Source organism: Oryzias latipes, chromosome 16 (assembly GCF_002234675.1).
Source record: "Oryzias latipes chromosome 16, ASM223467v1".
NCBI classification, from domain to species: Eukaryota; Metazoa; Chordata; class Actinopteri; order Beloniformes; family Adrianichthyidae; genus Oryzias; species Oryzias latipes.
The window spans coordinates 11,513,398-11,534,304 of NC_019874.2; the positions used below are offsets into that span (position 1 = coordinate 11,513,398).

Genomic DNA, 20,907 nt, shown 5'->3' on the forward strand with positions numbered 1-20,907 from the left:
ATTTAGAAAGTAGATCCTCACATCTGGAACAACTGTGTTTATTAATCTTAACTTGTTGCAGTCTAAACTTGTCTTCAATTTGGCAGCAAAGTAAGGAGACGAACACTTAGCAGTAGCGTCTGCTCTTATGTGATTGACGTTCATTTTCCGCGTTTTGTTTGGTCATCCATTACCGTTCCCCTGTGTGAACTTATTCCAGACGTATCACACTAAATATATCCCCTTACATTAAAGTGGAGTTGCTCTCCATCATCCTCATAATTGTGCACTTTCCCAGCGATACACGCACAGTGGTTGTCCTTGCCAAGTAAATGAAGTGTTTGTGATTGGTCACACAACCAGCTGAACAGCAGAATCAAACTCATTAACGGCGCTGAAGGATCCTGCAGGATTACACGGAGCGTCGTCTGCTGATGAGCTCTTTCTCAACATGTAGGTGAAGCACCAACAACATGGTTTTAATCATAAATCCTGCTGCTGACGCCTGGGAAGAAATGCTTTCAACGTAAGCCAAACCTAGCTGGGGAAATAGTGGAAGACTGAAAGTAGAATGAAATCAAAGGTTATATTTAGTCAGTAGTTTCCTGAGCAGTAATGAGTTACAAGGACTTAGTTATTTTTACTTAAGTAACTTCAGCTAACTTTTTTTTTGCCAAGATGGTGGCGCGCATAGGTGTAGCGGCTCTCTTCTCCCCATTCTATGTATCTACCCAACGTCAAAACTCTACTTCATTGCTAACTCTTACATCTGACATGTTTGCGCACAACCTTGTATGCAATTTTGCACACAAATTTTGGACATCCCTTATTACAGCTTATATGTGTACACTTGTACATGTTGTTGATACTGATTTATTTAATGTTATATTTCGTTATTTTTCACTGTAATGGTGATGCTTCGATTTCATTGTACAATGTCCCGACCGACCGACCGACCGACCGACCGACTTACCGACCTACTGATCTATCTATCTATCCTGCACCATACTTATTACTTCTACCTACTTAGGCCTATTGATGCGTTTTTACTCTAAGGCAGTGGTCCCCAACCTTTCTTGCGCCACGGACCGGTTTGACGTCAGACAATCTTTTCACGGACCGGCCTTTAACATGTGGCGGACAAATACTGCAGCGACACTACGATGAAGGAGGCAGGGAGACGGGATAAGACGAACTCTGAGCTTTTATTTTGACATGCATGACGCACATCGCACAGGTGGCATCCTCCTCTCCCCTTCCCACACTCGTGGGGCAAAAAAGAAGTACTGTCTATTAAATGTAACTTTCTTTTTTTTGGAAGTAGAAGGCTCTTCTTCCGTCTCCTGGCTGGGCGTTTTTCCCCCTTGGCAAAGAAACTTTCCAAAGAAGTTTGTTTTTTTGCTCATTTTGCTAACTCCTGGGTTTTATTTTAGTGGTAACCTATCATGTGACCGAGAAGAGCGCCTTGGCCTGCATTAATGGTGACAGACGGATGGAACAGAGAATCGGGCAATTTTTCAAAATAAAACAGCTTTCAGAATTTAAAAATAAATAAAACGTTATGTAAGCTATTTATTCTTTCCCGGTACCAAATGACCCACTGACCGGTACTGGTCCATGACCCGGGGAGGGTTGGGGGCCGCTGCTCTAAGGTAATTAGTAGGGATGTCATGATTTCCTGATGATTTGGTTCAAACATTGATTTTTGCATCACTATTTTGTTTCTATTTAATATGTGAATTACGTGCTACAAAACAAAAAAAATTAAATATAAAAAATGTGCAAACATAGTGACACAAAATAAGCTTACATTCTTTCGACTACTGCAACTCTTCCACTTTTTATGCAATTAATCAGCAGATTCTAAAGCCGAGAAAAGCAGCAGAAATACAATAAAAGAGAAATGTTTACGCTGTCAGCGTGTTCTGCTGCGGAGAAAAGCAGCTTTGCACCAACATGCAACACTTTTTGTTAGTAATGTGTCGCATATCGGTGCAAAGTGGATTAGCAAAACTGTTTTTCTTCGTGTCAGAATCAGCTGAAGTGGTTGCAGAGTTATGATAGGTCAAAGAGCGATTGTTATTTCAGCGACATCTTAACCCTTGTTCTATCCTAGGCACTTTAACATTGAGAGTTGGGTCATCTAGACCCACTAGACAGTGCGCTAAACCTTTTTTCTTCAATGATTTGTGATCTTCACTGGTGTCCATGGATTACATGAAATCTTTCCACCTTTATCCACCTTTGTCATGGTAGGGAGAACACGTAAGTGTTGGGTCATCTAAGATAGCACAAGGGTTACAGGGTTAAACAGGCAGATTGCTTATCTGCTGTAAATAGAAATGAAATGCAGAAGCTAGAAATTTTTAAAAGTGGGATTTGAGAAGAGTTCAAAAAGCCAGATATGTTTATATTTTTTCGATTTTCCTCTCTTTCAGGTCATGCGTTTGACTCGTTTTTTCACCTCCGACCCCTTGAACCGTGCTCACTGTACCTTTCTCTTCATCAAACTCGCTCAATGTAAAGTAGAGAAAGTTGAATCAGGGAAAATATTCCTTCTTTCTTCTCCATACACAAAAATGGGATTCTGTTATGAGAATGACATTTATCTTCTTTTGATGGTGGCAGTTCTTCTCTTCTTTTGATACCTGAATCTTTCATTCTTAATAAAGTCAACACAGTTGCCAGAGAAATGCATATTATATTAAATCCTTCAGTAAACCTCAGTCAGCTTCATCAAAAAAGACAGAAACATATTAGCAGGTGAAAGCGTTAACACATCTGCAACCTAAATCAGTTTGACTTCTGCTAGAATCTTTTTCCTTCTTTTTGTTTGTTTTACTGTCGCTATGGAAACTATTCTCACTGGTTTCATTTTCTTCTGTTTTATCACAGGATTTTTTTTTTTTTTTAGTTTGGGAATCTAAGTATCTGTTTGAGGTTTGCAAAATTAAATGGTGTTTAAATAAAAGGCTGTCTTCAAATTAAATATCTGCCTTCCACAACCTCTTTTTCCCTAAAATGGCCCGCCAGGCTGCTTTTCCTAATATTATTCTGTGGTTTCCACGCAGACCTTCCTGCCAATTTGGGTTTTTTAATACCTGATTTTGTTCAGTTGTGGCTAAAACATCTTAGGACAACAGAAAGAAGATTTTGTCTTGAAATTTTTTTTTACTTTTGTGTCTAGATTGTATTTACAAGACTGGACAAAGTGTTCTGAGGTTTTCTTTGGAGCTCAAAGTTGTTATATATTTATATTTTAAAGTGCCTTTAGGCAGAATTATGGGCTGAAGGATATGCTCATTTTACCAAGTGTTCTTAAACACGGATATTCAGCTGTTTCTGCAGCTTTACTTACAGTTAACATATAGTGGCTCTGGAATTGTTGTAATTGAGAGCTTTATCTTTTTTTAAACTAGATCACTGCAGAAATTTGATCAGAATTTTTTTTTCAGTTTGCTTCTGTCACAGTTAAAAATGCACAAATATGTAACCTTTTTCTTCTCTGTTTCACCTTGGCAGCATAAAACCATTTCAAGAGTTTTATTTTTTTCAAATAAAAATGAGCATAATTGGATATTCTTTTTCATGTTTTTCTCTACGAAAATCTGCACTAAACAGACTCAGGTATCCATCATTTATGTAGCCCTCTTTAGATTGTGGTGATAAAGAATAATTGATCATTTTTGTGCTTCGTTTTTCTGAAACTGTCTTTAACCCCAAAGAGCCCGTCCAAGATTTGACTTTCAATGGTTTTGGAATAAAGATTTTATTTTTAATTGCAGTGTTATTTTTTATGAGATATAGATTGTATCACTTATGATATATTGGGTGATTTGGGATGTTTTAGGCTGCAATAACGTTAGTTTAAAATGTTAAAATATTGGCATTAGTTTTCAGGAAAAAAACCCAAACGCTTTTCTTAAACACAGTCTCTAGTTTGATCCACCCATTTTTAAACTGTATCTTTATTATAAAGAATTACCTATCAATAAATTTAGCATTCTTTTAATACATAAATTTATGACAATAGATTACTTATTCTCATCATAAGGTTTTGAAAATTAGCAAAACATTTCCCGCCAAAAGAGTTTCATGGAAGCAGCCATTTAAAAATGAGCAGGAAAACCGCTTCTACTGCCTCTAGTGGGTAGATGATGAACTACAGGGCAGAAAACAAGAAAGAATTACATCCAGTGGGTTTTTTAAGGAAAGGTTGGATCATGCTAATGAGGTAAAGGTCTCAAAAATGTATCAAATAGGATTTGATTGCATTACTTTTATAATAATTACTTAATGCAAAGCTAATAAACGGGACTAGAAAAGACAACACTGAGGGGACATTGGGGATTTTTTTCTCTCATTTCTTAAAAATATATCACTAACTTTTATATTATGTTCCCAAAACTCATTCAGGGGTAAATGTTTGGAGACCAAGGAAACTAAAGAAATAATGAAAAAGAGAGAAAAAGTCATACAGCATGAAAAACAAAGGACAAAAGGAAGACAGGGTTGGAGTTTAACCAGTAACATGTAATCAGTCCATTATACAAAACAAAGAGAATTACAACATTTATTTCTTGGAAAAACAAAAACTGGTAGTCTTGAACTTTTCAGAGTTCGTGCATTTGTACACGTTTTGGGTTTAGAGAGGTCTCCACTGTGGGACTGGATGGGTCTCTGTTTCTGACTGCTGGTGAGTATATTTTAATGTTTCGAGACAACTGCACATCTGACACACGCTGAACCCATAACTTCTCACAGTGCAGATGCTTGGCTGCGGCCCAGCGTTTCTTTGGCAGGCTACCACGGAAACAGCAGCGTTGTGTAAGCGGTAAGCGTGCTCACGCGCGCGTAGCTGCCAGGTGTGTGGGAGAAGGAGGTGTGAGCTGTTGGTTAAGTCTTGAGTTGAGAGTTTTGCCGCAAAGATATAAACTCCTGCCTTCTTTGCGTCTCATAAAATCGGATACATGTGCGTGCTCCTTCCTTCTTCACAGTCGCTTGCTTCTGTTGTCTTTAGGCAGACGCAGAATGTGAGAACCAATCTTTTTTGATTCTTCGAAAAACCTGCCGGTTACCCTACTGTAGTTCCAAGTAAATTCCTTTTCTGATTACGGATCCAGCAGGTTATCTTATGTAATAGATTACACTCGAAAAGTAATCTTCTTGGCCTTGTTCACACCATAAATGCGTTTATGAGCCTCGGGGCTTGCAGGTCTTTCATCTGTAAGACTTTCAGCTGTGCCTGGGCTTTGCCAATAAGACATGCTGTTTAAGACTTGGAAACTGGTCTCCAACCTCTGAAGTAAATGGCTTGCAGCTGACGTTTGAGCGCAGCGGTTTCAAACATTTCAGGACTCTGAAGATGATTTTGCGGGGAGCTCCAGAGGTTGTGACCTCCACTCTGACAGCAGCCTGACCTGTGCCTAATGCCACTGTGTGGTGCGTTCGAGACCTGGCTGAACATGGGTTTTTATATGTACTTTTCAGTGACGCGCGGTGAGGTTGATGGCTGGTGAGGCACTGACTCCTCTGGAGTCAGATTTACAATAGCAGGAACTTAATATCTCACCGTTCATCCAACAGCAGGAAACAGCATATATGATACACACAACAACACATTTGTCCTGCAGAGAATATTTCTTTTATAGACGTGGACAAAACACTATTCTTGTGTATAAATTATTTATAAATACTGTAAACAAATGAAAGTATACATTTGCGTTCAGCACACATTTAATTTTGACCCTTAGTAATGATTTCTGGTATATTTCCGACTTCAAATTCTGGTGCTTTAATCAGTGTTATCAAATGTTGTCTGTGAAAATGATTATAAAAATAATTCTTTTAGGCCTAACATTTAGTTTTCAAATACTTACATTTTTTCCACTTAATCCCATGTTTTTTTTCCAAAAAACAAACATTTAAAAACATGTCTGGCCTCACTTTTTGAGTCCATGCGCCAATCCTTCTCCACAAAAAGCTCTATTATCTGTTGGAAAAGTCTTCATTATTTTCCTTTAGTTTAATAGTCTCTCCTTGTAAATGAAGAAAGACGTCCTTGGTGTGTTCTGTTTCTACTGCAGCAGTGTTGCTGCAGAGCAGCTGTCAGCTCACGCCTGCCCCCTGCTGGCGAGGCTCGCCATTAGAGTTAGCCCTGTGACGGCACGTCTCTGTTAAAATTGAGTTCTGTTGGCAGACAGGAGGCGAAGTGCTCCGGAGCCTCACCCGGAGTTTGTGAAAAACTTTGGGAAGCGTGTCGAGTCAACTTAAAATGTATCTTTAATACGGATCAATGGAAAATGATATGTACTTGATGTACGTTTTTCAATGTCATCACAATGCAGAGCCTCACTTGCCTAATCTGACTGCGCGTCTCTGGTACTTTTAGCATACGGCGTCCACACTAGACTGTTGTACTCACAGTTGAAAGACATTTTGAGCAAAATGTCAAAGTGTTGCAGATCTCGTGAATCTTTCTCCCGACTTTTTCATCCAGCTCTATTCCAATGAATCAAATTTGGTGTCCCAGAATTCTGTCCGGCCACAAACCGCATTTATTCGTTTCTCCCTACGATCACTTTTCAAATGCTCCACACTTCCGTCCCCACCAAATCCGAGTCCCTGATGGGTCAAAGTTCAACTGCTTTAACTTTTAATGCGAGCTCAATCATCGAATATTTCATTTGTCGAACCCCAAAAACGTGCGTAGCGACGTGTGAATACGAACGCAGAAACCTGCATATACAGAACCAGCATTTCTATAGACTTTTCTGGGAAAGCGGTTACCCAAAAGTGTGCTTCCAAACCTGGTGTGAGCGTAACATGAGAGATATTTATAGTGGATTCCCTGCTACCTTAAGGATTCCCGAAGCACGGATGAGAAGGAATGCGGTTCAAACCCTCACACCAGACAATTCTACCTGTTTCTGTAAAGAAGAGAGCTCAATTATATCAGGGAGGGAGGTCATAGAAACGATAATAAAGGTTACTGTGCATGTGTGTCTGTGCAGAGGGGGGATTAAGGAGAGGGGAAGGGCTGTTCTTTAATTATTTACAGCTGAGCAACCGCAACAAACTCCCCGACCCACCAGCCCTCCTCTCAGTCTACCCTCTAATCCACAGTTAAGTTTCAAACACATTTAAAGTTTCCATCTCTTTTTCTTTAATCCTGGGTGGTCAAGCTGTGCTGGATCCTGACTGTGTGAGAGATCTTCCCCTTCACTCTTTTGTTTGTATGTTTGTCTCTGAGCAGCAGAAGGGGTTATTTGCTAGACAACCTTGAGAGGTAACTAATTAAAATGGCTTGAAATAGCAAGAAACTAATGTGACAAGAGGGGAATTATACAGTAGATTTCGGTTTCAGTCTCGCCGCAAAGAATTTTTTTTGGATTCATTTCATGATGATTTTCTCCCAGTGTGTAATGACTGGAGCATTTTAACAGTCAGAGTGGTTTCAGTTATTTTCAGACGCTAAGTCACTCCGCAGTATAAGTTGCAGCAGCCAAAATTCTGCATTATTAAAAAAACATCATATATAAGGTGCACTTTTGGAAGAAATTTATTTAACGAAAAATGAATGGGCATTTTATCTTGAAAGGCAAATCATAATGGCGGAATAAATAACAGCAATTGACTGAATATCTGCACGCTTCACTACCGTAACCCATTGATGCTTCACGAAAAATCGTAGCAATAAGCGCAAAATATGAACACTTATTCAGATAACCACAAAGAACACGCTAACAAGTCAACTAAACTCTTTTACATCACTTCAAATCCCTAAATCTGTGGAATTCCTCATCGCCTGTGTCGCTTTGGAACAATTCCACCAAAACTGAGCAACGCTTCTTCTTCTGCATACCAAACACAGATACACACAACTACAGCGCCCTCTGGCGGTTTTTGCTATTTATTTATTTATTTATTTATTTGAATTCACATAGAAGTCGCACCCCCGGCCAAACTATGCTAAACAAACAAACAAATAAATAAAGCGACGTAAAATTTGGACATTTGATACAACACAGTTTGGTTTGGTTTGCTAAATTTCTCAGCTCAACTAGCTGTAACCTAATGTGTACTTTCAATATCTATTACCTGCAGAGCTCAGGTATGTTGAGGTTTTTTTGTATATGGAATCGATTCGCAGGTTAGATGCTGTTTTTACCGCCTATGTGAGTCAGAGGTGGTCAAGCATTTACCTTTAGTGAGTTTCTTTAATTTCCTTTTATATTTGTTGTGTATTTTCCAACATCTAACCATATTTGTGCTTAAATTTGTCCTTTTAAAATGAACACTAAGCATTTATGGCCATTTATTAAAAAAAAACAACAACAAGGGTTACAGTCAACTAGAAAGGAAAATCGGACTGTGCAGAAGACAGACCCAGTGTGCAGTACATTGACAAAATGAAATGAACCTAACTATAATGAAATGTAAGTGATTTTGTTCTTCTGGACAAAAGGACAAAAGGTTTGTTTTCTACGGTAATCTGATCTCTTTATGTTCAGGATTATTTTTTAAGTTTTTAAGAAAACTGGTGAAGAAATTGAAAAAGTTCGAGATGTACATTTTAGCAACACTAAGGAGGATTTGAACTGTTCCGCCAATGGCTAATGCAACATTTAGGACAACAAAAAAAGTAAAGTAAAAAATGATTACCACATTGGTAGATTTTCTGTAACCCTTGTGCTATCCTAGGCACTTTAACATTTGGAGTTGGGTAATCTAGACCCACTAGACAGTGCGCTGAACCTTTTTTCTTCAATGATTTGTGATCTTCACTGGTGTCCATGGATAACATGAAATCTTTCCACCTTTATCCACCTTTGTCATGGTAGGAAGAACACGTCCATGTAAGGGTGGGGTCATCTAAGATAGCACAAGGGTTAAAGACATTTTGATAAGAATGACGGTACCGCGATTCAGCCGTAGCTTCAGCTGTTTGCGGAAAAGTCCCGCCCCTTCAATTGTCTCCACCAATCATTCTTGGAGGCTTAATCACATGTCATCAGTGTGACCAATCAGAAGTGGTTAAAGTCTTCACTTCCTTGTTCTGATTCTGCTCATAAAGTCGCTCAGTTCTAACAAAAAATACCAGCTAAAGCTCATATTTAGCGAGACGTGAGTCTTTCTGCCCTTTTGCTGCAGTTTTCACACTACATCTCCCATGATGCATTGGGTTAAAGTGACAACGTCTCAGCGCACAATGAGTCTTTCTTGTTAAACGTCTTGGAACCACAACGAACACACATCAAACAGTTTTCAAATCTTCTAACTTAACTTTTATTACATCTTTTAGAAAAACAGCTGCAGCTTCTAGTTTTTTCTGCTACAATTATCACAAAAATGCATGTGAGATTGCAGAGGGGCTGTAGATCAATACACACTATGAGTTTCATCCATTGTGGTGTTATCTGCGGTCACCGTAAATAGGAAATTAAGTCTTATAAAGTTTTACTTTGAAAGTAAAACAGAAGTTGGGTTTTTTCTTTCAAACCCGGACCTGTTTTCCAGTTAACTGGCTTTTTGCTGTGAAATGCATGCGTGAACGGACCGTCTGACATATGACAGAGGGGATTGGACGTTCCGGTTGATTGATGAACGCTTTTTTTGTGTCAACTCAATGGAGACCCGCAGAAATCAGCCTTTACCGCTGTTCTGTGTGGAAGGAAACAGAACCAGATAGGGGCGTGAAAATAATCAGCATTCCCCACCCATTCGAACCACGTCATGAAATCTGTCCACCTTTATCCACCTTTGTCATGGTAGGATAACATGTCAATGTAGGGGGGGGTCATCTAAGATAGCACAAGGGTTAAAACCAAAACAGGCTGACTGATGTCTTTCCCAGGGTTTTAGACTTTTTGCCACACAGGAAGTCTAAAAAGAAATGTTTCAGAATAACTTTTTTGTGTCTTTCACAATGTTAAAATGAGTCAACTCATTTATGTGTGAATCTTTCTACAGTTTTGTATGCAGATCTGCAATATCTAATTCATATAACAAACCCAAATTGATTGAAGTGTCTTCCTTTATCACTCAAGCCTCACCTGTTCCAACTGAAATTCTATTATCTGGCTCTGCAGCAGTGGAATTAAAAGTTGTTTCGAATGGGATGCAGTAGTATGATTCCTTTTTTTTTTTTGTCTTCACAGTTGACGGTTACAAGTTGTCAATTTATGTATGCAAAGTTTGTCCGTTGGTAAAGTTGGACGCTTAGATTTGCATAAAGCAAAGTGCAGAGAAACAGTGGGGCTTTTTATGTCGTGCTTTATTGTGTCTCTGGGTTATCAGGTCTGTTTAGTCTGAATAAAAGAGTGCACAGGGAGGGTGTGTGTGTGTGTTTTCAGTTTGTGTGCTTTGACTGTTTTCCCCTCTAATTTTCTCAGTATCACATGGCATCTTTGTTCAGGAATTCAGAGGTGAAACTGCTTCACAGTCAGGCAGCTCTTCCAAGGAGACTTTTAAAGCTCGCTGTAAGCGTAAAGGGTAAAAAAAAAAAAGCGTTTGTTTGTCAGGGAAACCAAAAAGTGGGTCATGATTTGGGTGGTTTTGTCCTCTCTAAATGTAATGAGGCTTACATATTGTTGTATGTAACTTTAGCTGGAAAGGAGCCGAGCGGGATGGTATGAGGACGTGCTGACACCGCTCTTTCCCTTGTGGAGTGCTTGGAGGCTGGTCCGTGGGTGGCCTGCAGCAGGAGGGTAGTTCAAGCTTGTTTTGTGGAAAGTGAAACCAGCCCGTCCTCTTAAGCCTTACGTCAACATCAGTCAGTTATTGATGTTCTCTATTTTAAGGTGAAAGCTCTGCGCCTTTCCTCTCTCTGTACGTCTCTGTATTGCTTTCAGTGGGTGTGTGTGTGTGTGTGTGTGTGTGTGTGTGCTTTCAGCATTCCTCACACAGCCCAGCCAGCTATGTGAAAAAATAAGCCGGCTTGGCTACCTTTCCCCTTAAGTTAATGATTTAGAAGAGGTGTTGGCAGACTAAATGATCACAATCTAAAAAGCCTCATTGAGGTGCTGCTCAGTGGCATGCCACAGCTCGGAAACACCTGGCCATAATTTTTCTTAATGTAAAAAAGCTCACCGTGTCAAAAATTAACCATCATACGAGTAAAAAAAACATATATTTTCTGAATATTTTATAGAACCCATACCGTGCTGCTTTAGAGTCATCTAACCCTGATTATATATTTACACCAGCATTAATTATTGCGCTGGTTTAACGTGCTCTTGGATATTTGAAATGACCCTCTAGCTGGAAGTATGATGCCTTGTCTGTTACAAAGACCAGGTCTTCTCTGGTTAATAATTAAACCGAGCGTTTCAAGATGCGAGTTTTTATGTAGCCCGTAGTGTTCACACTGGATGAGTAGGGATGGGCTTCTTCTTCTTTTTCTTCTGTTTATTAGTGCATGTCTGCCCCCTACAGTTGGAAGAGCCTTGGTGCGAAATGTCGAAGCAGTGCAAATTGGGCTCTAAACAGTTTGATTCGGTTCATTGTCAGTTCATCTGCATCATGTCAGCAGTGAAGTCTTGGTTATTTGAAAAACCAACACAGACGTCGTCAGGCTTATTGCCGTGTCTGGTTTCACCAGATGAACCAGCTACGCTCTGAGTTTGGTGAGTTTCGCTGCTTCACTACAAAATCCGAGTACCCCGATTGGTCAAATTTAGCTGCCACAGACGGCTGCCAACGCGCATTCAATGGTCATGTGTTTTTCTTACATAATGCCTGAAAGTATTGTCAAGGGAGGCGTGTACATAGCTTTACCTCCAGTATTATTTCTCCGCTCGGTTTTACTCACCGTATTGATTTGGGAACTAACGTCTTCCTAATGAACCGAAACACAGTTGTGTCAGAGGAAAATTTTACAGATAAGAACACTGTTTTGCAACTTCTGTTGTAACTATACTAGGATGGGGGACGGATGCCCTTCTTAACACAACCCTGTATTTTATTCGGGCTGGGGACCGGCACAGGGGGACTCAGACTGGGACCCCTGTGTTTAAGGACCCACACTGGATGAAGCTCATCGCACCCCCTGGGAATCGAGCCTTGGTTTCCCATGGACCAGTTCTGCATGCAGCCAACTGAGCCACCCAGTAGTACAAAGGAACAAACCCTCTAAATTTTCAATTCTGTCTGTAAAAATAAACTGCATCCACTGCTGCCTGGTGTAAAAGGCAAACGAAACATTCTCCTCAGCCAAAACAAAAAAACACACTTCCTCTTTTTATAATGGAAAAAAAGCTTGTTTATTTTATCTAAACACCATAACCTTGTGCTATCCTAGGCACTTTAACATTGGGAGTTGGGTCATCTAGACCCACTAGACAGTGCGCAGAACCTTTTTTCTTCAATGATTTGTGAACCTCACTGGTGTCTATGGATTAAAGAAATCTTTCCACCTTTGTCATGGTAGGAATAACACGTCAATGTAGGGGGGGTCATGTAAGATAGCACAAGGGTTAACTGTCACTTTGAATTTAAATAAAAAACAATAATAATCTAATTAATAACTATGAGTTATGTTATTTTAAATCACTTATGTGTTTCACTTATAGCTGACCCTGTAAATGTTTTACCTTATATAATTTGTTATATGACCTTTTTATCCTTATTGAAGAAGACAAATGGGTACATTTGTGAAATGTGACATCATTTACATTATTAGAGCATATAGTGTGAAGGAAATTATATGATAGAAAAGAGCATATAACATGAAACAATTACACTATGTGTGTTTTTATGATTCTCTGCTGCTCAGACGTTGAATTTTCATTCAAATAAAATTGCTGCAAGTTTCACACCAAGTTTGACTGTTTTGGCTTTTTTCTTCTTCTTGTTTTTCAGGTGTAAAAACTCATCAGGCGTTTGCTGCCACTGGGCATCTACAACGAATAGAATCAGACCAACCTGCAGACCAACAGTCAGAAGATCTGCTAGAAAAGTAAGTGACTTAAGCTTTGTGAATTTTAATCAAAGTTATTATATTTCTGTCTTTTAAACTAGGCAAATGGTCCTCTCTAAGAAGTGCAATGTGAAAGCAGAATAAAAAAGTAAAAAATTTGTGTCGTGTTGACTGTCGTGTCTAAAATGGGGGCGGCTGTGGTGCAGCGGCTGGGCGGTTGACCCATGATCGTAATATTGCAGGTTCGATTCCCGCCCTGCACGCCCATGTGACAAAGTGTCCTTGCCTCTGGTGGGAGGTTGGCGCCAGTGTTCGGCAGCAGAACCACCATCAGCATGTTAATGTGTGTGTGCATGGGACTGTGACTGTATAGCACCTTGGGTCTTCGCAGACGGTAGAAAAGCGCTAAATAAGTATTTACCATTTACCATAAAATGATATAGTGGTAAATGGTATTGCATCATTCAATAGCACTTTAACTGAGCCAAGGAAAAAAAAGCAGATGTATTCACCTTTCAGTTCTCTTTCATTTTGCACATTTTCCTTACAGTGGCCCCCACATGTGTGCAGGTTAACCATGCAAACCTTAAACCGATGTATTATATAGTTCAACTTCTGAGGCATGCGACCATTTTGCCAGTCCTCCCAAATGAAAACCATTAGATGAAAAATCCCCGAGATAAAAGAGCCGAAAGTGAGCCGGAGTAATATGACAGTTAAATTGACGGGACCGGGCAGACGGCTGACTGCTCAGAGGGTCTAATGAAAGGTTTCTTTGAAAGGCCATGTCAGCAGGTGAATGGAGGTGAAATATGTAGCCTCCCCCCCTTCTCTACTCACCGTCTCCCTCACCTGTCCTCGTCTTTTCGCTCTTCCATCTGGGGCCTAAAAAGAACGTCTGTTTCACCTTCGATAACCGCAGTTATTATATAATCCGCTGCTGATCTGTCCGTCCGTCCATCCGCCCGCCCGTCTATGTTCGTGTGATTGCAAATACTTGTAGGGTGTTTACTTTTTTTTATGCAGATATCACTTTTTCATACTTCTTGAATTTTGAAGGGAGCTAGGTCGTTTCCATTCAGTCGGTGAATGAGAGTCTTTGTCAGCTGATGTCTTCTGGCCTGTGCAGCAGCATGCAACTTTAGATCTCTGTGGCTGCACACGCTGCTGAACACAACCACCCTTCTGAGGTGCTATACCTTTCCCTCATTTGGGTTCTGGACTCACGATGATGTTGGACATAACCTACCACTATGGCTCATTCTTTGGCCATGATCATTAAACAAATTGGTCCTTAGGATAAATGAAAAACAAGTCAATCTTTTTTTTTTACGTTTTGCATGGCTTCTGTCACATGTCCCGTCTTATCAAGCAGAGTGCTTTTAGTTATGGCGCCATCCCTGTCTGGATTTTGCTGGTTTGTGGTGCAGTAACTCCTCATGCTCTTATTTTGACGGTGCATGATTAAAAACACACACACCCCATTAGCATGGGACACGTCTTGGCGTCAAGACAGCAGGAAGTGCTTGATGTGCAAACAATCACTGCTGGTGGAGAATGAAAAAAAACGCTGATTTTGTTCTTTGAATGGACTGGATATAAAACTGGACATTGACCCCTCCCCCGTGGCATACCAAACAGGAAGCACCTGCCGGTTCCAAGAAACCAAATTCCATAGACTTCAATAGAGAAATAAACGGCTATTACTCTGCCATTCTATTTGTCAGAATTCTTGCTCTGTTAACTTTTTTTAACATATCATGGGTTATAAATTGACCAATCAGATGCTTCAATAAAAGTAGGTGGTCCCTTGTTCAACGTTCGAAACGTTTGACAGATTCTCCCAAGCTCACTTTTGGTGGAAGGGGTGGGGAGTTCCAACAAACTCACTCGTGACTGGTGAGAGTAGTTGCCATAGAAACATTGACTCAGACCGTAAGTCACTGCTTATTGATGTCGTCTGGCTCCAACATGCCACCGTCCGATTCAAGAGGACCTGGAACCAGACGTTCACCCCCCTACCACCAATTTCAGCCGAAAAATACTCTTTTTCTGTTTTGATTGACATAGACACATTTAACTGTCCAGTTGGGGTTTTCTTTCCCGTTTTAACACCGGAGATGTCTCTGTTAAAGTCTACTATGCTTTTTCACACACTCTAACTCAATCTACGTGGCCCGTTGAGAAAATCACCTTTTGTTGAAATCTAGGGGCTTTTTTGGCATTCATGGCTTACCATACCTGCTTAACCTCCAAACTCCACTGACTGATTATTCAGTGCAGCCGGATCCTGGTGTATTTAAGCTCCATGCCTTAATCTACACTTCACCAGTTTGATGTGTTCTCTAACCTCGAGCAACCCATATCAAACTGATGGTTCTGCCTGCTGATGTTGATCCCAGTTCTGGTTTTGGAGGCCGAGTCAAGTCTGCGCCTTGTTGGTGTGTTGCCTTAGTTTGGATTTTGGATAGAATTCCACATGGATGACCCTGGACTGGATGTTACACAGATTCTCTGGTGCTTTCCCCACGTTAATGTCTCTAGTGTGCATCTCTACCCCTTGTGCTATCTTAGATGACCCCACCCTTACATGGACGTGTTCTCCCTACCATGACAAAGGTGGATAAAGGTGGAAAGATTTCATGTAATCCATAGACACCAGTTAGGTTCACAAATCATTGAAGAAAAAAGGTTCAGCGCACTGTTTAGTGGGTCTAGATGACCCAACTCTCAATGTTAAAGTGCCTATGATAGCACAAGGGTTACACAAGAGGCTGTTTCCTGGTGACTCCCCTATGCATCTGGCATTATCATCATTCCAATACCACCTGAGCTTCAATAAACTTCATTTATCTTACCCTCAGTGTGCTCCTCCTTGGGTTGTCCGATACCTCCCCCTACTGACACCGTTTTGTGCCGGAAAACAACACTTTCAAGTGGCTTTTCACCGATATGCAACCGATTACTAATATAAAGTGTTGCAAAGCGGCTCAATTCTGAAAACTTGTGGAATTTTCGCTTCTGCAGCCAGGTTCTTCTCTCCATATCGCGAAAAACTGACAACTGCATGGACTTCATTACATTGGAATTGGAAGTAAGCCTTTTTCTAAGGGTCATGTCACACTCACAATCCAGTTCTTATATACAGCAAATCTTTTGAATGATCACTTTTGAGGTGAACTATTTTGTACAGTGCGGCAAAAAGAAGAAGAAATTTCAACTCTTTGTCAAAACAAAAATTTAGAAAAATCTCACCTGCCAGGAAAGTAATAATTACAAGGCTGCCACCAAACACAAATTACTTTTTATTTTTAAAAAAACACCTCTGCAACGCAACAGCCGATAATTTGATTCTCTTTCTCAAATGAGCTCATCAGTGTAATTTTATTCTTGTTGAGGAAAAGTGTTTTTACAGAATCTTTTTTCCCGAGCCGCTCAATTTTAAAATGACTGCTTCAGATAAAAATGGAATGTGACACCACCATGGATCAGACCTCTAGGCGGATGAGAGACAATATGTTGTTCTAATATGCAAATTCTGCATTAGAAATGCAGTGAAAATGAGCGCGTGAGATGATCGCACCATTAAAAGTTAGCATTAGTGATGTGGTATGCTAATAAGGCCAGATGGGACCCTTGTGTTTGTGTAAAATAAGCCCCTCCACTTCCTGGTGGTTAGACCTGGAGAGATTATATTTGACATGCCTCGGCATTCCTTTGACTACAAATACGCTGTTTTGGATGAAATATAGTTGAAGTGTGAAGCTGTCCTCACTTGTATCTTTTTTTTGTGTGTGTGTTTGTGAAATGAATTCAGACGTCTGCTTCCATTTTCTTCTTTTATCTACTTTACCTGAGTGTTTTCTATTTATGTCCAACTGAAAGGCTGTGGCAAAAGGGCTGCATTATAGAGAAGGGTTGTTTATTTTATCATCTTTTCTTTCTTTATTTGTGTTTTCCTTCTCTTTGTGCACCTTCTTCCTCGTCATTTGAAATTCACCAAACCGAAATAGACGACAATAATGTCAATGAACAAAGTTGTGTTTATTTCTGTGCTCTTCATGCAAGACCCACTCCCATTAAAATTGTGATTTTGGTGTTTTTTTACGTGATCTTGTGGGATTTTTGTGATGATGGAAAGCATAGAGAAAGAAAATTAAGCTTGAAATTGTATTTCTGGGTGTTTGTTTCTTCAAATTGTGAATCAGGAGCAGACGCAAAAATGCAGTTTGAAAAATGTGCATTTGCGACATTGCAAAATACACTGGGCGGGCCACAAGCTTCCTGCACCGCTCCACTCTGATACATCCACTTGTAGACGATTAGATCTATACACATCTTTGTTTTCCTCGTCCGAGCTGGCATCTGGCCCAAAACTTTACAGCTGGATAGCTCCATATTCCTCGCCATTTTTTGTTACTCTGCTTTTAATAGACTGGGGTTGTTAACGGTTCCAAGCAAACTGGGGAGCATGTAAACAGAAGGATGATGGGAAATGGGGGGAAGCTTAATCTGCACCAATGGTCCTGTCTATACAACACAGTGGTGAATATTGTTATTGATAGAATAATTATACTTAAAAGACCACTGGAAACACTTTTAAAATGGACCAAAAGTGTGACATTTTAACCTAGTAGCGTTTGAAAAGGCCTATATCATGCAAAATCAACTTTTTGGAACCTTTCAGTGTATTATAATGTTCATTTCTGACTATAAACAACCCCAAAGTGGGATTTTGATCCATTCACGCATTTCTGAGTATTCCTCTATAAAACAACCCCTCCCTGTCCATGATAACGAGTGAGCCCTCACATTGTGACATCACAAAGTGAGGAACAGCCCTTCTAGGAAGAGTCTGCGCTGCCAGCCCCGCCCTCAGGCTAATATCCACTTTCTCCACGGAGCTAGCGGTGATCGACGAAAGGCTTTTATGTTTTAAGCACAGTATGCACATCCATCTCTGCAAAAGTTCGGATGTTGTTTTTCTTTCGTGGGCGACACGCAGACACGATGCCGTGGCCGGCTCCAGGTTGACGTCATGAAATAGGCCATAGGCCATCCATGAGAAGCAAAAGGCGGAGCCTCAGAGATCAAGTTGCTGTACTTCTGGGTCTGAAAATAAGCTGTGAAAATGACTAATATTTTATTAAAAAACTGTTCTTTAGTGTTCCAAAGGTGATATATGATCATATAAATGGATATAGTTTACTATAAAAGGCTTAAAAAAAGCATGGTATGCCCTTTAAATACTTCACTTTTTTTTTTTTTTTTACCTGCTATTTATTTGAACTGTGTTGTTTTCCACTGAGTCTTTCTAAGGTGATTATCAACTACTGAGTGGCAACAGCAGATGTTTAAAATCAGTTTTTGTTGTCTGTAAGTGCTCCCTGAACAAACAGTGTCTCACTAAACTCAGTGTTTCTCCTCCAGCCAACATTAGCGCTGTCGCCACTCAATTCCTGGCCTAATAATTCCAGGGCACACGGTCAGATCCGTAATGCAGCATCATGATTTGTTTTGGGGATATATTCCAATTCTGCTCCTGGGAGGTCCAACGGCTCCTCTAAACCCACTCGTCTTTTTTTTTTCTGTCTCTCTCTTTTAGTGGGAAGGATTGTTTTTTTTCCTTCCAATTGTACTGGCCTAATCCTCAGGACAAGAGGAGGTCATCACAGTTTGCAAAAAATACAAAGCAACAAAATTGCTATTCTGGAAAGTTTTAGTCGTCCTTTATTTTTTGGAAATTTGGGAACAACCTAAAAACATTTGAATCAACATTTAATTGCAGATTGTTCTAAAGAAACATTTATAAATCCCTAAAAGAAAAGAAACATTTTAAGCCGGAATCTTTTTCAATTAAAATTCCTCAAATCATGGTTCAACTCTTGTATGAGAAAAGGAAATAGTTTTGTTACTTCTCCCTGACTTATTTTTTTTTTTCAGTGTTTCTGGGATTTTACGCTTTTTTAAGCACAGACTTTTTGAAAAGACCTGAAAGACTTTTGTAACCTTTGCAGATTAGTGCACAGAACAGTCGTTGGCAAAACACAAAAATAAGGAAACAAGAAACTTTTCTGGTCCTTTATTCTGTGGTCTACTAATTTTTGGAACACTGTCCTGAGTCCTACAATCAATTTATGGGCTGTCTGTGGAAGAACATTTTTACAGCCTGAGTTTTCCCATCATTGTTTGGACCCAAAGTGATCATGTGAGACAGGATGACTTATTACAGCGACTGACCACAGCAATCATTTTGTCTCTGACTAAAAGCGAAGGAGTACATAGCGACCAATCAGCATGCTGTGTGATGGCAGCTATGTTACGCTAAACGGAAACTTATGAACGCAAAATCAGAGATAGGGAAAAAGCGAGATGAGACACAACGCACGTGAAAATATTTGTTGATATATTTGAAAGATTTAAAAAGCAAAAAAAAAAAAGTTGTTAAAAGCAAAAATAAATGTATTATTATTTTTTATTAAAGGAAATATTTAATAATTTTATTCGCTATTCAGAAAGTTTTGTTTGCAATGCGGTGGCGTAGTTATCAGTTCTTCATACAGGAGAGGCTCTTCCTTTGGTACAGAGGCTGCTCTGGATGGATCTACCAAGTACTGGACTTGAACACACCAAGCAGCTTTTGCTTCATTGCAGGCAAAAACAACTTTGAAAAAACATCACGGATAGGTTCCTTTTTTCAAAATAAAAGCACACTGAACTATCTCAGTGAGAATGTCACAAAGAATTCCTGTTATGTGCACGAGTCCTAGATACATGTCAGTGTTGTGGGAGTGTCGACTGACTGGGAACTCTATCCTTTCACTTCCATTTGAGATGTTGACTATCAGTGTTGTGGCCTTTGAAATGATTGGTAAAGCCTTAGTCACTTGAACTCATGCAGAGGTTGACTCGTATGGGTGCTGCAGGTTTTCGGGGTTCTCCAGGCCCGTAGAGGGTCGAAGACGTGAGCGGCTGCAGTTTAAGGGGAGCGCAGGTGCGTCTTGCAGTTCCCTTAAGGCTCAAAGGGCCACCTTAAGAGACGTAATAAAAATGGAACGGACCTGTGTTAAGCGTGTGGTAAAAGTAACGTGAAACATTTGTTAGGATAAAAGAAGCTATGCACACTTATGAGGAGAGGTGACGCTGTTGTTTGATGCCCTTACACCACACCCTAGTCATTTGTAACCCTTGTGCTATCCAAGGCACTTTAAAATTGGGAGTGGGGTCATCTAGACCCCACAAGACAATGCGCTAAACCTTTTTTCTTCAATGATTTGTGATCTTTACTGGAGTCCATGGATTAAATGAAATCCTCTCCACCTTTATCCACCTTTGTCATGGTAGGGAGAACACGTCAATGTAAGGGTGGGGTCGTCTGGACCCCATAGGATAGCACAAGGGGTAAGGTGTGCGCACTGGCACATTGCTGACTGCACCATGCTGCATGCATGGGGTATGCAGGGTGCCTGTATAATGTCCACACAAACCCCAATCTGCTGTCGGATTTCTTCCTTTTTAACAGTCAGGCTGTGTGGAATAAGCGTGCACTCATCACTTGAACAGCTATAATGGGCTCCGTGCGAAGTACGCACATTTTGGAGGGTTAAAAAAAAAAAAAAGGTCAAATTTCATACGGTGTGCCTGGATATCACCTACTTCACCCTTCTCATGTTGTTTAGGTGTTCCCTATGACCAGTCACCTGCAGCGTGCCAGTAGAAAAAAAAAAGGTACATGAAAACGTTTTGCTCTTCAGGCTCACTGAAGGTCTTAATCACACCTATCCTTCAACAGCTTCACTGGCTACCCATCCCATTCTGCATTCAATACAAAATCTTGCTCGACACATTCAATGCCTTTCACAACCTTGCACCTCCATATCTCTCTGACCTCCTTCATATCTCCATTCCTGCTCGCTCCCTCCGCTCCTCTTCTTCTATCCAGTTTTCTGTCCCTTCTGCCCGTCTTGTCACCATGGGGAGCCGGGCATTCAGTTGCTCTGCTCCCCGGC

At 40.3% G+C, this 20,907-nt stretch overlaps 1 long non-coding RNA gene across 4 annotated transcripts in view; it reads left to right on the top strand.

Annotated features, from left to right (window-relative positions):
* Positions 1-20,907, top strand: part of LOC101157968 — a 119,528-nt gene that overhangs the window by 47,713 nt on the left and 50,908 nt on the right. For all 4 annotated transcript variants that reach the window (XR_002291942.2, XR_002291940.2, XR_910209.3 and 1 more), the window contains exon 3: positions 12,841-12,937. This is a non-coding gene — a long non-coding RNA (uncharacterized LOC101157968). The remainder of the gene's footprint in view (positions 1-12,840; positions 12,938-20,907) is intronic.